This window comes from Amphiura filiformis, chromosome 5 (genome assembly GCF_039555335.1).
Source record: "Amphiura filiformis chromosome 5, Afil_fr2py, whole genome shotgun sequence".
Taxonomy (NCBI): domain Eukaryota; kingdom Metazoa; phylum Echinodermata; class Ophiuroidea; order Amphilepidida; family Amphiuridae; genus Amphiura; species Amphiura filiformis.
This window is the reverse complement of record NC_092632.1, coordinates 42,059,081-42,075,679: the sequence shown is the minus strand read 5'-3', so window position 1 is coordinate 42,075,679 and position 16,599 is coordinate 42,059,081. Positions and strand designations below refer to the sequence as shown.

The following is a 16,599-nucleotide window of genomic DNA, read 5'->3' as shown; positions in this document are numbered from 1 at the left end:
TCTTGTAATTGTTACTTTGTGCGCTTATAATTTCAAACAGACTTTCACACAGAATATGATATTATACAATAAACGCATATTTCATTGAGATACTTATATTTTGCAATTAGTTCCAAAGTAATTGTTGATTAGAAATGTAAAATCAAAAATATTTTTACTTTGTAAAAACAGGATTTCAATACCGCCCTCTACCGTCTTGCTGTAAATCCATCCTGATTTTACGATTTCCGAATTCAGCAGGTTTCCGTCACGAATTTGTACGGAAAACTTGAAAACTAGCCGAATTTTAGGTCGCAGGTAAGCAATTTCTCAATTTAATGAGCTCTACTCTGTCTTAGGAGTAATTCTGATAGCTTAAATAAAGTCTAAACATCTAATATTTTGCAGTAAAATCGCATTGTTGTTGTTGATGTTTTTTTTGTAAGCTTAAATAAAAAAAAAGTTAATTTTTTAGAAATGATATTGAACTCTAAAGCTGAATTTATACTACATCGCTGAGCGATAGCAATTGGTTGTGAGCCAATGAGGAAGAATGCTTTTTGTTGGCATGGGAAAAGCTCGCTACCTAATTATTGGTCAAATATCGATAACTCGCTCAGCGATGCCGATGGAGTATGAAATTCAGCTTTATGCTGATGCTGGTTTCAATTTCATACTTTCTCAAGTTTCTGGCATCTCATGATCTGTCTCTTGGCTTGCCGCTGAGCAGCATGATGTCATGCTTCATCACGCCGTTTGTACTTTCCAGCAAGCGGAGTGGCATACCACTGAGTGTGCAGCAGCAGCACGACTATCACTATAGCCAAAATATTAAATTCTCGATCATGTCTTCATACATGTAGAGCCAACTTGGGAACGCACAGGTATTTGTGTCGAGCGTAAGGCTACGCAAATACCGGTGCTTACGGCGCAAACACAACTTTTGAGAATTGGCCAATCACACGGTCGTTGTTAGGCAAAGTCAAGGTTCGGTCATGCAGGTCACGCGACCGTGTTATTCTATGAAAAGTACGCTGACGCAAAAGGTACATCCTCTCATGATCGAGAATTTGTTACTTTGGCTATAGTGCCGTACTATTACGCTGCCTTTCGTATTCGCCGAGGAGGACAATTTCGACCTCATTTGTTTACAAACAGAGAGGTAGACAAAAGGCCTGTCAAAACTGTTCCGCTTGTCCAAATACTCAAGTATCAAAAGGATGGTCCACAATAGAGTGATTCACTTCACGCAACATGAATAGGGGATTAAAAAACTGTGAAGTAGGCCTACATGTAGGACCATGTGCTTCTTTTGTCCAATTTGGCATCAAGATTTCGAATGGAAACAGTTCAGACCCAGAACACGATCATGTCAGAAATTAATAATATTTTGTTCTGGATCTGATTATTCGAACTAGACTATCACTATGACTGTCTATGACTATGTGTCTATGTATGATGAAAGCCAATAAATGTTGCCGCCCAATACCGCCAAAAAACGTTCTGTTCTCATCAGAGTTGACTTGATTTTAAGGTGGTATATTTTCTGGAAATTAGAAAATAGTCTGAGCATGTTTTAAACAGGTAATAGAGTAGGGCAAAGTACACTGACCAATATGCCTTTTGTTTGAAGCAAATCGGACATTCGGTTTTCATAATATTTCAATTGATATGTTCTTTGTATCTTATTGTTTTTATCAATAATCAATGTAGTTAATGAGCTAAAATGGCTGTAAAGGCTCATTAATATGTAATTTTTTGCCAATATTTTGCTAAAAATCAATGCATAAATGTTCAGGGAACTTTTATTTTGCATACTTTTGCCTTGAAACTTGGTCAAAGTGTTTGTAATATGTTTTAATGTATTATACATGTAGTGAAGCCGCCCTCTAATTTGCATATTTGCATAATTAATGAGCTAATTTGCATAAATGCTAATTAAATATGCAAATTAGGGAGTGGCTTCACTATATAATACATTAGAACATGGAAGAAAGAGATGAGAAGGAACCACAACGACTTCGATCGGCCAAGTTTTAATCCGCTTATCTATTGACGCATGAAAAGAAAAGCTATCAACAGTACTTGCTTTCATGTATAATCCATTTACCGCGATCGATGCTTGGCGAAATCATTACTGGAAAAATTTATAACAAACCCATCCACGAACAAACAAACGCTACCCAGAAGTAAGATTCAGGAATTTCACTGATGCTCTGAACATGTATAGTAGCTTTGTTTTGGGGTCTACTGTCAAACTGTTTTCTTGATCGTGTTGTGTAGAAATTGTCCTATAAAACATCGAAAAGGTAATCAAAATCGGCCGTTTTTTTGCTGAGTTTCATCTTTAGCAAATAAGGTAAGATTTTGGTGACTTTTTCGATGAAAAATAGATGTAAAATGTTCTTAAATAATGCACAATGTTCCGGTTGAGTCCGGTACATAAAACCTGTTTAATTTAATAGTTTATAGTGTATAATCGTAACTAGCTAACTTCGTTTCAGTGCCAAAGACTGCCAACTCTGAGAAAAAAGTCATCAAAGTTCGGAAAATTGGGCAAAATGGAAGAAAAAGATGTAGGCCATCAATGACCGATGATCACGTCACCAGAGAAAATCCTATAGGTTGCTTGCACGGAAGTTCATTAGTTCAAATCATCCTTCACACACGCTCCAGAAGACATGCAAATACATGGAATACAATACCAATCACCTATTTAACGCGGGTATTGATCAAAGTAAATCCTCATGAATAACAATGTCAACTAAATGTCGGTAAAGGGAGTGGACAAAGTGAATGCGTTCGTTGTGGTTCCTTCTCATCTCTTTCTTCCATGATTAGAACATATATTAGAAACACTTTGACCAAGTTTCAAGGCAAAAGTAAAAGTAATAAAGTATGCAAAATAAAAATACCCTGAACATTTATGCATGGATTTTTAGCAAAATATTGGCAAAAATTAAATGAGCTTCACCAGTCATTATTGATTATTGATAAAAACAATAAGATACAAAGAAAATATAAATTGATATATTTTGAAAATCATATGTCCGATTTGCTTCAAACAAAAGGCATATTGGTCAGTGTGGTTTACTGTACTTACCGTATTCATTCCATTAACCGCCCATGCCCCTATAAGCGCCCACCCAGTTACTTTACAACAAGCAAATTGTGATATTAGTTTATGATCGAACTACCGGGTACAAGCAAATCTGAAACATGGTTGGAAACATACACTGATGATGATGGATGAATATTTTGCCCCGTTTTTACGTATTGTAGGCCTAAACAATGTAAGCGCACACCAAAAATGACTTTGTTAAGCGCCCTGGGCGGTAAATGGAACGAATACGGTAATTAATCTGTTTAAAACATGCTTAGAGCACTTCCATTATTTCCATAATGCCTCCAATACCACCTTAACTCCTGTGACCTAGCGATGGGCAAGCGGTGGAGTGATCGATATATTGGCTTGCTGTTTGTCACCACTAGCATTTCTGATGCGACTACGCAGTGAATCAAAATCATCGTCAAAGCTGCAAGCGGCAGAAAAGTATGAAACAATTTTACAACTCTGCAGCCATGTCGATGTCTTGAAACTACCAACTTGCGCTCATGTTGTGGTAGCACATTTTAGCATTAATATTGGAATTGCAAAATTATTCCTCCACCCCCCCTAGCAAAATTTTGCATATTTTTAAATTTTAGAAATTGCGTTATTTTTGCATTTTTGGTAAATCAAGGTTCATATTTTGGCCTTCAAACTTGCGTAGAATTTATAGCAGGCCTAATTTATTTTATGCCATGTTTTGTGATTTCCACCTTTGAGTGCAAAGTTAGGTTCCCCCTTATGTCAGAAAGAATGAGCACTCTTGTTAGAAGCAAGTACGAATGTGAAACATCACTCAAACATGTCCATTTGATTTTTTAGTTCAGAGTACCGGTATATACGGTACCATTTTAGCTAAGTTTCCAATCCTACTATGGTATCGTTCCACTAGGATTTTTCCCTTCCGACACAGAGATAGGGCTATGTAACTAGACAAATTCATATTAAAAGGCAGGCCTGTAGACAAATTTTTCTTTTCCTCCAACATATCAAACTTTACCACCATTTCTTATGTATTTCTTTATAAAAAAAACAACAACATAATTTCCTTCCAGATTACCAAATTTCTTAGGAATGAGATTCCTGAATTCCCCATTTTTTCCAGGCCTGCATAACGGTACAAAGGGTTTGGGATAGCATCTGTAAAAAATAGAATGATTTAAGAGTTGAGTTTACCCAAAGTGTGGAACATTTAGGCCCTGTGTTTGGTGTACATGTCAAATTTTGAATTTACTTTTAAAAGTAAATTGAATGGTTGAAACACAAGCATGCAGCTAATACTATTTTATAATTCATATTGGCTTCAACTATATTTTACCATTTTAATTTCAATGGCAAATATTGTGCATTTGTACCATCCAAAGAACCAGGGGGCCAGCCGCCAATCATGTTGCTCACTCATTGCTGTGCCCAGGGGCCAGCAAAAGGTAAATCCGGCCCTGTATTATTCTGGTATCCAAATTGGGAGTAATGTACGTATTGATCTTGTTGTTGTTATTATTTTGATGTATATACATTGTAACATTTAACTGAATGATCAAAATATGAAACAATTAGATTCTAATCAACTTCAATTTGTAATTTTTTTCACATTTTCAGGAACCTGCAATTAGCTGCAATCATGATTTTACAAACACTACGCAGTCACTGGTTCTGGGTGATCACACCATGCTTTGGGCTCCTTGGTTATTACATTGATGGTTTAGAGACAGAACGACTAAGTAAATGGAAAAACAAGACTCAGCTCTATAGGAGAGAGCTAAAAGAAGGAGAAGATCCATGGAAGTCAACATGAACCCTTTGATGTGTCACCTTACCAAATAGTTTACCCTTGAAATGAACTCTGTCTTGGCTTATACTGATGTGCTTACCTCTACACATTATCCCATTGAATGATTTAATGTACTTTGCTGATAAGATATCAGTCCTGTATCAGGTATGCATGTGAGCTACATTTACACGACAGCTTGGAGTGTGTGTGGATTTTCTGTATTGATCAATGAACATTTTAACGACTACGGGATAGGATCACGGATCACAACTCCGACTTCAAAATTTACAACGTACCAGATGACGGCCTACATGTACATTAATTGGAAAGCAGATATTATTCGGATCTATGCTGGGATTTAAGTCATCAAATGTTTCAGTTTTATCCACTTTGTGTTGCGCTTTCTAAAGAAGAAAATATACATATACCCCGGTCAGTACTGACCCCGGTACATGTTTGAATCATTATTCTTATTGGAAGTAAAGTAAATTTCCTAATTGTTCAGAGTTATGTACCATGTGTCAAGTGTATTGGTGCGTGAACACTGAAGTGATAAACAGTCATTGGCTGATTACCAATCATGACTATAAGACAGCTGTTGACCCATTGGTCATCAAGCATGTAGAAGTGGCAGAGACTTTGCTTCTTAGACATGCTTGATGATCACCATCACATACCCAGAACAATAAGGAAAGTTACTTTAGTACAGTAGAAACTCATTAACACAAAATCGTTTAATACAAAGTTCCTGATCACGTCTCAAGTATATATTTTATACATTATAAAGACCTGATAACTCTAAATCCTGTTTTAACACGAACTAAAACTGAGATGCTGATAATTTTGTGTTAAAAGAGGTCCCACTACGCCAAGAATGAGTGTAATGTTCTAAAATTTTGAACTTATATTTTAGAAAGCGGACAATGTACATTGTACTGTAGCCATCCAATTGCTTGACTCCACTAGTAACTTATTTTGAATGTATTATTAATATTACTGTACACAGTGCATGATGAATGTTTCTCTGTCAAAAAAAAGCCATGCTGTGAATGCAATTATGTAGAGAGGATGATACATTTGTGTAAAATGAAGTACCGTATTCGTTCCATTAACCGCCTATGGTGCTTTAAACAAAGTCATTTTGTCTACAATAGGCCTACAATACAAAAAAAAAGGCCCAAAATATTCATTCATCATCATCAGTGTGTATGTTTCAAACCATGATTCAGATTTGCATGGGCAGTTAATTTTACTAATATCGGATTCAGGGGTGTGAGCCCATCCCAGCCCATATTTGGCATTTTTACTCTTGATTTTACGCTGTTTTTCAGCTGTTTTAGTCATTTCCCCCTTTTTTTGTCTGAGGCCTCTCACGCCCATGTAATATCACAGTTTGCTTGTTGTAAAGTCAGTGGATGGGCGCTTATAGGGGCATGGGCGGTTAATGGAATGAATACGGTATATACATTTTAAAATACCACAGTAATTTCAAATAAATTGTGGGATTTGTGGACTGTACCTGTTGCTACTATGTGTACACCATTTTGTACACATGCACGGTGCAGTTGTATGCCCATGTATTGTTTGTCTACATGCGTACCCACTACCCAGTGTTCCACAACGGCAACAATTTGTGATTTTATTTGCTGATTCAAAATAGTGTTACATGATATTGTTTCTGTTATCTACATGCAAGGCAAATTTAAATGGACAATGGTTCCTGGCGATGGAGCAACAAAACCAATTTGGCATGTTTGCTTGTATGGAACAATACTTTGTTTATGTGGAATAATAATTGTAGTTGGTGTAGCATTGAATTTGTTGGAAATTGATTCTATTCAACCAGATTTGAACCATGCTAGCTCATACCGGGTAGTACAATCTTTCACCAAAAGAAGATGATTTTAATTTCAGATTTGGCTGTGAAAGTTCTAAACCTGTTACTGCTTTCATCAGAATTCAAGTTTCAAAACCCAGGCAATTCATAAAGAATAGTCTTCTGTCATGTTTTAAAAATGGCCTCAATGTTCTGTTGCATACATATAAACCTGTTCATAAATTAAAGTACATGTAGAAACAATTTTGTCAAGGTGACAGTCAAATTTGTAGTGTATAGTGAATGCAGAATAAAGATTTATTGTTTAAAATTGAAATGAAAACAGTTTATATTGATTCGGTATTATTTATACTATAGCTTACAACAAAACATTTTTGATGAAATGATGGTTGTATCTATCAGGGGCGTATAATAGATTTACACTCTCTTTGATCTTAAAAAAGCTATATCGAGGGGTCAGAGGCAGGGCCGGATTTATCATTGGGCCAGATGGGCCCAGGGCCCCCCAAAATTGCCCTGTGCATCTTTTTTTTTTTTTTCAAACACCATGTTTTGGACCAAAATAGCGTAAAATTTCAAATTGTGTGCGCTTCGGCTCATTATATAGCAATATTCACTGTCATTTTGGGCTAAAATAGTCTGTAAATTGACATTTTTTGGTCTGTTTTGTGTGCAAATATCCTAGTAAAATCTATGTTCTTCTCCCTCTAAATTGTAATGCTCCTGCGGTCACTGCCGATCTTATACCTAAATAAAAACTTGGCTACTTGCGTGCACATGCATGACATGCCTTCCTCACATTGAGTTTGGGGCTTCCAAATTTTGGCCTGGCCCAGGGCCCCCAAAAAGGTAAATCCGGTCCTGGTCAGAGCCAAAAAAGACCCTAAGTTAATTTTTGGCCCAAATGAGATTTTGATACCAAAATAATCCTTACAACACTGGGCACCTTATGACTGTATGCCATAAACAAGTTTATATAGCCACAGAAACTTATCCACGAAAATGTAAAGCCCTAAGTGCAATACTATGCATGAAATTTGTGAGAGCCAGAAGGCCCCAAGTACAAAAACGCCTGTATCATTACATGTCGTTTTTATACATGGGGCCTTTTGGCTCTGACCCCTTGATATATAAAAATGATTGGTACCCATCAGTTTTTATATAGCGATTATTGGCAAGACTTCAATATTATTCTGGTGGCAGAGCAAGGTAGGTTGTTGATTATTGATCTATGAGTGGTACAAAATCTAATTCCGAGGTGGTAAAATTGTCACCCCTAAGCCAGGCGGCGGATGACATTATCGAGCCGGCAACTCGTGAAACCGCCCGGCCGTATGGCATTTTCCATATACTCGGTTAGTTTTGTGGGGTTCATTATCGAACCCCAACGGTTTTAGCTTATATTTATATTATTTATCAACATAGGCCTATTTGTTTGTGATATTTCAAGCGTTTTAAAATTTCAAAATAATCCCATTCAATTACACGGTTGATGATGAAAATTTACTGAATTTAGAGAATGCAATGCGGCCACCACCTGCCCTAAGCAATTCAAGATTTCCAAGGTCAAAAGTTTATGCAGGGTCAAAATTAGAAACTGGTCCAATTTGTCCAAACCCATGCTAAAGCATTCCTCTCATAAGGATTCAGAAAATACATAGTTACAGCTATTTAAGACTTGCTGTTGTGGAGTTGAAGGTTTAAAATAGGGAACTCCACAGGGGTTGAAATAGAAAAAATGCTCCTATTGGATGAAAATGGTCTGAAATTGTTCTTTCTGTGATAACGACTCTAATAAAGAATAGTGTGGACCACCTAGAATGACTTGTTACCTACATGTGGGCAACAAAGCTAAATAGGTAATTGCCAATTGAGTCGTAATAATATTGCTGATGACCTGCCTCCATTTCCCTGAATGGTTATCTTAACAAGCCATTACAGGCAGTTCTAATTGTACTCTTTAGAATTATGATAACAGTACCAACAATGGGAACATTTTCATCAAAATTTAAGCCTATTTTCTGTTTTAGCCCTTATGGATCTGCAAAATGAATCTGTGACCTTTTAAGATAAGTTTTAGGTAGGTCAATCTATACATTTCTGAATCAATTTTGACCCTGTATAAACTTTGACCTTCGAAATCTTGGAATTGCCCAGCAGTGAGAATAGAGGTTATCCACGTTACTCATGTGTGTCTTCTAACAAAAGGCACTGGTTCTCGTAGTATTCCTCATTCAAACAATTCAATGCACGACCTCGGAGTTACTTGCATGACTTTAGCGGGCTATTTTGAAACAGTCATTGTTGCACATGCAGGTACTTCTTTTGAAAATCCTAAACGAGGTATAGCAGTCGCTGATAGGATATGCAGCTTATAGAACACGGATAACCTCTATTCTACACCTGCCATAATCTCATTTTGTACCACCCATAGAACAATAATCAGCAAAGAAAAAACATCTAACCTGATAAAACAATTAGTTTGCACTCGAATTATATGTGACATAACATCCACCTAATTTGTCAATTGACCTTTTCGGTAAATCCCATAAGCCTTTGTGGGTAGACCTGCGAATGTTGTCATACCAATGCGCTTATTAGTTACTGCGCACTTCTCGGCTTTGAAATACAAAGGCTTACTTTACAATTGTGGGCCCTTCTCCAGGCCAGGATTGATGGGCATTTTATCCTTTTTATTCCATTTTTTCTTCCCTGTCTCTTCTATTTTTTGGCTCCAAGCTTGCTTGACGAGCCATCGTGATCGCGCTAAGTGGACGGTGTATTTTGCTTAATTTTTCGCCACTTCCGATGGTGCTTTTTATGCTAAAGTTATTTCTGTAAAAGATATGTGCTTTTAAAATTGAGTTCTAACTTTCTAAAAGTTATTTTTCAATCGATTGCACTCCATATTGGGTTGAAATGAGGTGGGAAAAGTAGTTATTTTATGAAAGAAAAGTCCAAAATCGTAATGAGAAACGAGCAATTTCAATCGCTTTGCTTGGTTCCCTGTGTGTGCTAGAGATTATTTTGGTCTGTATAATTTAAGTTGTGAGAAGATGACGGAAATAGACGGATTGCACTATTTTTCTTTGGCAAGTCAAGTGCACCTGTTGTCTGAACACGGACCGAAAAGTCATGCAAGCTGTTCGTATTTCGTCACGCTCTTTGTGTTAGAATATAGTTAAAAACAGTAAATTAAACCATATTGTGGACATGATGATTCTTGAGGAAAAATTATATTTTCAATGGGATTTACCCCTCTTCGCAAAATTAAAAATTTTGCGTATTTTTCTATAGCAAAAACAGTCTAAATAAATGATGTTCCACTTTGCCCAACAATTTTATACTTCATAATATCAAAGATTAATATGTTTTCTCCTGAAACGTAGTTTTTAGGCCAGGACTTCTTAAGAAATTCAAGACCGCGGTTTATTTGATCGATGTTACATCGACTGTGCCGACCAATCTCGCCATTTTTGACTGTTTATTTTGGTTTCACCACACAGGTCATAAATAAATGTAGACATTTATATAGCGCTTTATGCCGTAAACAGCCTCTAAGCGCTTTACATTTATTCCGCCGTCATTAGAATATGTCGGAACCACGTTTGCAGCCTACAAGTGGCGCAGGGTCCATCAGTACAACGACTGTGACTACCCCTAACAGCTTCCCATTGCACCTGGGTGGGGTGAGGCAAGCGAGGCAAAGCGCCTTGCCCAAGGCCGCAACATTGTGGTGGGACGGGGAATCGAACCCACGCACGTCGAGCAAGCTCTCAGATTATGAGTCCAAGGCCGTAACCACTGAGCCACCGTGCCCATGACCTTACGGCGTATTGATTGATCATATTGATTCTGATTGGACGGTCCCAAGGTCATCATAGTTATGAATGAATGATTCATAAGGGGGTGGCAGAAATAGAAAAGTTGAAATAAAATGTACATAATTATTGAAATAAAATGTACATAATTATTGAATTAAAATGTGACTGAAATTAGTGGTTTCAGAAATCATGTTGATTGAAAGTTGCCAAGTTTAATGTTTTGCTCTAGGCTGTGCAATATTAATCATGAGCTAAGTTTTTGAGAGAAATCAACATTAAGGAATGTCAAGCAATCAATGACAGCCCGGGGGGGAATCACTTTTAAAAAAATTCCCCAATCAGAAAAAAGTTACAAAAAAAATAATAATAATTTGACCCGATTGCTTCCGGAAATTAGTGCAACTGTCGTATGGGCATGAAACTAGGGTGGGTACAGTCAACATTTGGAGTCAAATTTTGGATGGTCAATTCGGGGTCACCAGGGGTCATCTGAGGTCAAATTAGTAAAAACTGTCGGATGGACATGAAACTTGGTGGATAGGCCTACAGTCAACATTTGGAGTCAAATTTTTGGAAGGTCATTTCGGGGTCACCAGGGGTCATCTGAGGTCAAATTAGTGAAAACTGTCGGATGGGCATGAAACTTGGTAGCTACAGTCAACATTTGGAGTCAAATTTTTGGAAGGTCATTTCGGGGTCACCAGCGGTCATCTGAGGTCAAATTAGTAAAAACTGTCGGATGGGCGTGAAACTTGGTAGCTACAGTCAACATTTGGAGTCAAATTTTTAGAAGGTCATTTTGGGGTCACCAGGGGTCATTTGAGGTCAAATTAGTAAAAACTGTCGTATGGACATGAAACTTGGTGGGAACAGTCAACATTTAAAGCCAAATTTTGGGAAGGTCATTTCGGGGTCACCAGGGGTCATTTGAGGTCAAATTAGTATAAACTGTCGTATGGGCATGAAACTTGGTGTACAGTCAACATTTAGAGCCAAATTTGGGGAAGGTCATTTCGGGTCACCAGGGGTCATCTGAGGTCAAATTAGTAGAAACTGTCAAAAGGGCATGAAACTTGGTAGATACAATCAACATTTGGAGTCAACATTTTTGAAAGCCATTTCAGGGTCACCAGGGGTCATCTGAGGTCAAATTAGTAAAAACTGTCGGATGGGCATGACATTTGGTGGGTACAGTCACCATTTAGAGCCCAATTTTTGGGAGGTCATTTCAGGGTCACCCAGGGGTCATTTGAGTTCAAATTAGTAAAAACTATTATATGTGCTTGAAACTTGTTAAGTACAGTCAACATTTAGAGTCAAATTTTTGAAAAGTCATTTCAGGGTCACCATTTTGGGGTCACCATGGGTCATTTGAGATCAAATTAGTAAAAACTGTCGTATGGGCATGAAACTTGGTGGGTGCAAAGCCAAATTTTGGGAAGGTCATTTCGGGGTCACCAGGGGTCATTTGAGGTCAAATTAGTAAAAACTGTCGTATTGGCATGAAACTTGGTGGGTACAGTCAACATTTAGAGCCAAATTTGAGGAAGGTCATTTTGGGGTCACCAGGGGTCATCTGAGGTCAAATTAGTAGAAACTGTCAAAAGGGCATGAAACTTGGTAGATACAATCAACATTTGGAGTCAACATTTGTGAAAGCCATTTCAGGGTCACCAGGGGTCATCTGAGGTCAAATTAGTAAAACTGTCGGGATGGGCATGACATTTGGTAGGTACAGTCACCATTTAGAGCCCAATTTTGGGAGGTCATTTCAGGGTCACCTGAGGTCATCCAGGGGTCATTTGAGGTTAAATTAGTAAAAACTGTTATATTTATGTGCTTGAAACTTAAGTACAGTCAACATTTAGAGTCAAATTTTTGGAAAGTCATTTCAGGGTCACCATGGGCCATCTGAGGTCAAATTAGTAACAATTGTCGTATAGGCATGAAACTTGGTGGGTACCAGAATGGTCGTCTGCAGATCCGTCGGATAACGCTTTTTCAATGGAAAATCATTTCAGGTCACCAGGGGTCATCTAAGGTCAAATTAGTAAAAACTTTTGAACGGGCATTAAACTTTGTGGATACAGTCAACATTTATAGCCAAATTTTGGGAAGGTTATTTTGGGGTCACCAGGGGTCATCTGAGGCAAATTATTAAAAACTGTCGTATGGGCATGAAACATGGTGATATACCGTCAGCATTTGGATTCAAATTTTTGGAAGGTCATTTTGGGGTCACCAGGGGTCATTTGAGGTCAAATTAATAACAACTGTCGGATGGGCATGAAACTTGGTGGGTACAGTCAACATTTGGATTCAAATTTTTGGAAGATCATTTTGGGGTCACTAGGGGTCATTTGAGGTCAAATTAGTAAAAACTGTCGGATGAGCATTAAACTTGGTGGGTACAGTCAACATTTGGAGTTAAATTTTGGTAAGGTCATTTCAGGGTCACCTGAGGTTATCCAGGGGTCATTTAAAGTCAAATTAGTAAAAACTTTTATATGGGCATGAAACATGGTAGGTATAGTCAACATTTAGAGCCAAATGTTTGGAAGGTCATTCCAGGGTCACCATGGGTCATCTGAGGTCAATTTTGTAACAGCTGTCATATGGGTGTGAAACTGTGAGTACAGTCAACATTTGGAGTCGAATTTGTGGAAGGTCATTTCGGGTCACCAGGGGTCATCTGAGATCAAATTAGTAAAAACATTTGGACGGGCATGAAACTTGGTGGATGCAGTCAACATTTGCAGTCACATTTTTGGAAGGTCATTTTGGGGTCACCAGGGGTTATCTGAGGTCAAATGAGTAAAAATTGTTGAATAGACATGAAACCTGGTGGGTACAGTCACTATTTAGAGCCAAAGTTTAGGAAGGCTATTTCAGGGTCACCTGGGGTCAACTGAGATCAAATTAGTATAAACTGTCGTATAGGAATTAAACTTGGTGGGTACAGTCACTAATTAATTATAGCCAAAACCTTATTCAGACAACACTATTCTTGACATTGGCTTATGTATTTTGATACATTTTGATCAGTTTCGGTCCATTTGGACCCATTTCTATCCAATTCCACCAGATTCGATTCATGTCGCTAAATAGTAATTCCCTAAATTGATTGATGTATTCTTGTCTGCTCTGCAAATGAGATAGCTACCAACCAACCAGATGTACCCATTGAATGTGATCTGTCACATTGCACAATCGACTCCAAGAACAAATACTTTCACTGTCACCAAAAAGCGCAGAGCCACAGCGCCATTGGTGCTCTTGTTTAATGTTGGTCCAATTTAATCATTTGTGATGCGATCAAGCAAAATCAGTCGCAACACGGCCATTAAATTTTCCGTTTCTTACAGGATAGTAAAAAACATTTACAAAGCTGCATTTTCCAGAAAAGCCATTGAAATTGAACAACCAGTTCCAAAGATATGAGTTTACAAAACAAGAGGAAACAAAAGGAAATATTTCCTTTGTTTGGCTATATCTCAAAATCAATATTTGCGAGTTCCGACTGATATGCTGATTTTGCTTGATGGCATCACATTTCCTGTTATCTAAGGTTATATTATTAAGGTTTAACTTGGGACAAAGAAATGCAATGAGAAGGTCAAATGAAACAACCAGTTACACTATAACATAACTTATCAATGTTTTATTTTTTTCTTTGGCATCATACCAATATTATGTGTACAACAGAAACAAAAATATATAAATATTATTGTACAAAAGTGCAATGACAGTAAAATGGATGAAAAGAAGTGTTTTTGGCAGTTTATAAAACTTCAAAAAGCAATATTTGGATAATTAAATTTGTATTTCCTATTTGAAATAGTGAAAAATCACCAGTTTTAGCCATAGAATAAGAGCTACCTTTATCAGAAAGATGAAATTTTCTTCAATAAAATGACTCACACAAAGTCCAAAACAACATTTCAAAAGAATAAAGGCCCAAAACCCAAGATTATAATATGCCATGTGATGCAGCTGTTTTGTGTTGTTTTGTTATAATTTAGTGCACATATAAGCTGTATCAAAATGATTTGTACCCATCAGGTTCAAGTGGTAATGGAGAAGACCAAGGAAAGTAAATTGGTCAAAACTGCCACAACAAAATATGAAGGTGCAGTAAGTCCACCTGACCGTATTTAAATTAATGTCATTAAAACTCTACAAGAGGATCCAATCTAGAATTTTGAAGACTAATCAAAACTAATGAGTACCAATCATTTGGACACCGTCCAGCACAATATATATTTTTGAATTACCATGAACTTGAATCCTGTAATTGCTTTAATTAGCACACCTTCCTAATTAGTCTGCAGTACCCACAGAATTAGATAAGGAGAACCGGGACTCCCTATACCGCCACGTACTATCGCGCCGTCAGCTATGGGGAGAAAATTGGGGGTATTCTGGTGTATTTGGGTCCATGCCGACGGTGCGCGGAGACGAACGAAAACAATTCTGCGTCTCATCTGTAGCGTCTTGGTACTTGCGTGCAGGTCGCATCAAGTGCGTCTCTCAAATGCGCCCATCATCTATGTCGCGCTTGCACGACAACGAATGCCTCGAGCGCATTCCGAGGGAAACCGAATACCCCCAATTTTTGCTCCATGTCTGTATCAAGTTGGCGGTCGAGTCCTGGTTCTCTGGTTTTAATTCTGTGGCAGTACCTCATTAAAATCTTACTAAAATTTTCATTCTTAACTTAAAACAATTCTCTGCAAACAAACAAAAAGCTTCTGTGTAAAATGTAGTTGTCATTGAGCAATTTGAAGGCACTTATTTATATTTGTTTCAATTGGGCTATTCCATTTAAAATCCACACTACCCCTGTGGAAGATATTGGAAACAGCTTTCACATGGGGAGTATGAATTTCAAATAGAATGAACACATTTGGCAGCTCCATTTGAAATTCACCCTCCCTCTGTGGAAGATTCAGGTGACTGAATCTTTCTCAGAAGGTGTATAACATTTGAATGGAGCTGCCTAACGTGTTCATTTCATTTAATGGATATGTGATTCCAAAGTTGCCTGTAATCATTTGAAATTTCACAAGACCAAAAGTATTTCAATAGAGCATTTATCTTTGGTAATAATTACAAGTGTGTATCAATTAAATTACATGATTATATAATTACTGATTTAAATGGATAGTACAATGTCCTGTCTGCTCTAAAATATACATATAAAATATTAAAATAATAAGATAACAGAACAAGAGTCCAAAATAAACCCTTTATTTAGCCTGTGTATTATTATATATTGCCTCCATAAAAAAAAGTTGCTTTGTATCAATACTAGTACTAGCTGAACAAATCAGAACAAATTTTATAAACATAATTTTATTTAATTTAGTTTAAACATCTCATAAAAATTGGGTGTAATGTGCAACAAATTATATGGCAATGTCTAGAAAGTTAAAATTGTGACTGTGTCTACAATAATCAAGGGACGTGTTCAAATATTCAGTGATTAATTCCCTGAAAATATCAATAAATAAATCTTTAGTTCAGTAAGAAATATTGCCAAAACAATGTAACAAGGTGTTTCAATAAAAGCTGCAGTGGTCCCAACTCAGTCCCAACAATCATGCAGATTTCTTACAAGCAGCTGTTTTGGCTCAAGAGAACCATAGTTTTTGCTTCATGTAATTTTCACAAAATTGATAGTTTCTTAAGGGAACTGGAATGAGCGTTTTGAGCATTTCGACAGTATTTTTTATGGGACATGAGAGCACATCAGACATATCGAATTGCATTCTGAATACGAAGAATGTCTTTCTGATATCAAATAATTTTCATTTAATGAAATTCACGATATAATACAAATTTTATGACAAATTAATAAAATTTGATATTTTTCACATTTTTGAGATATAACAGTCCTCAAAGTAAATTTTATAAATTTAATGATATATTCTTAAAGTGTATGTAGCTGGGAGGAAAAGCCAGCGATCAATTGAAAATTTTGACCTTTCATATTGAAGATATGGATTTTTTTCCCAAAAAGACCTTTTTTATTTTGGTGTTTTGGGAAAAAAAATCCATATCTTCAATATGAAAGGTC

General features: G+C 37.0%; 1 long non-coding RNA gene across 1 annotated transcript; it reads left to right on the top strand.

The window, feature by feature from the left end:
• Positions 1 to 176: 176 nt before the first annotated feature.
• LOC140153148 (uncharacterized) lies at positions 177 to 7,018 on the top strand. The gene is made up of 2 exons (XR_011859074.1): positions 177 to 297; positions 4,688 to 7,018. It is a non-coding gene; the product is annotated as an uncharacterized lncRNA (long non-coding RNA).
• Positions 7,019 to 16,599: the final 9,581 nt, after the last annotated feature.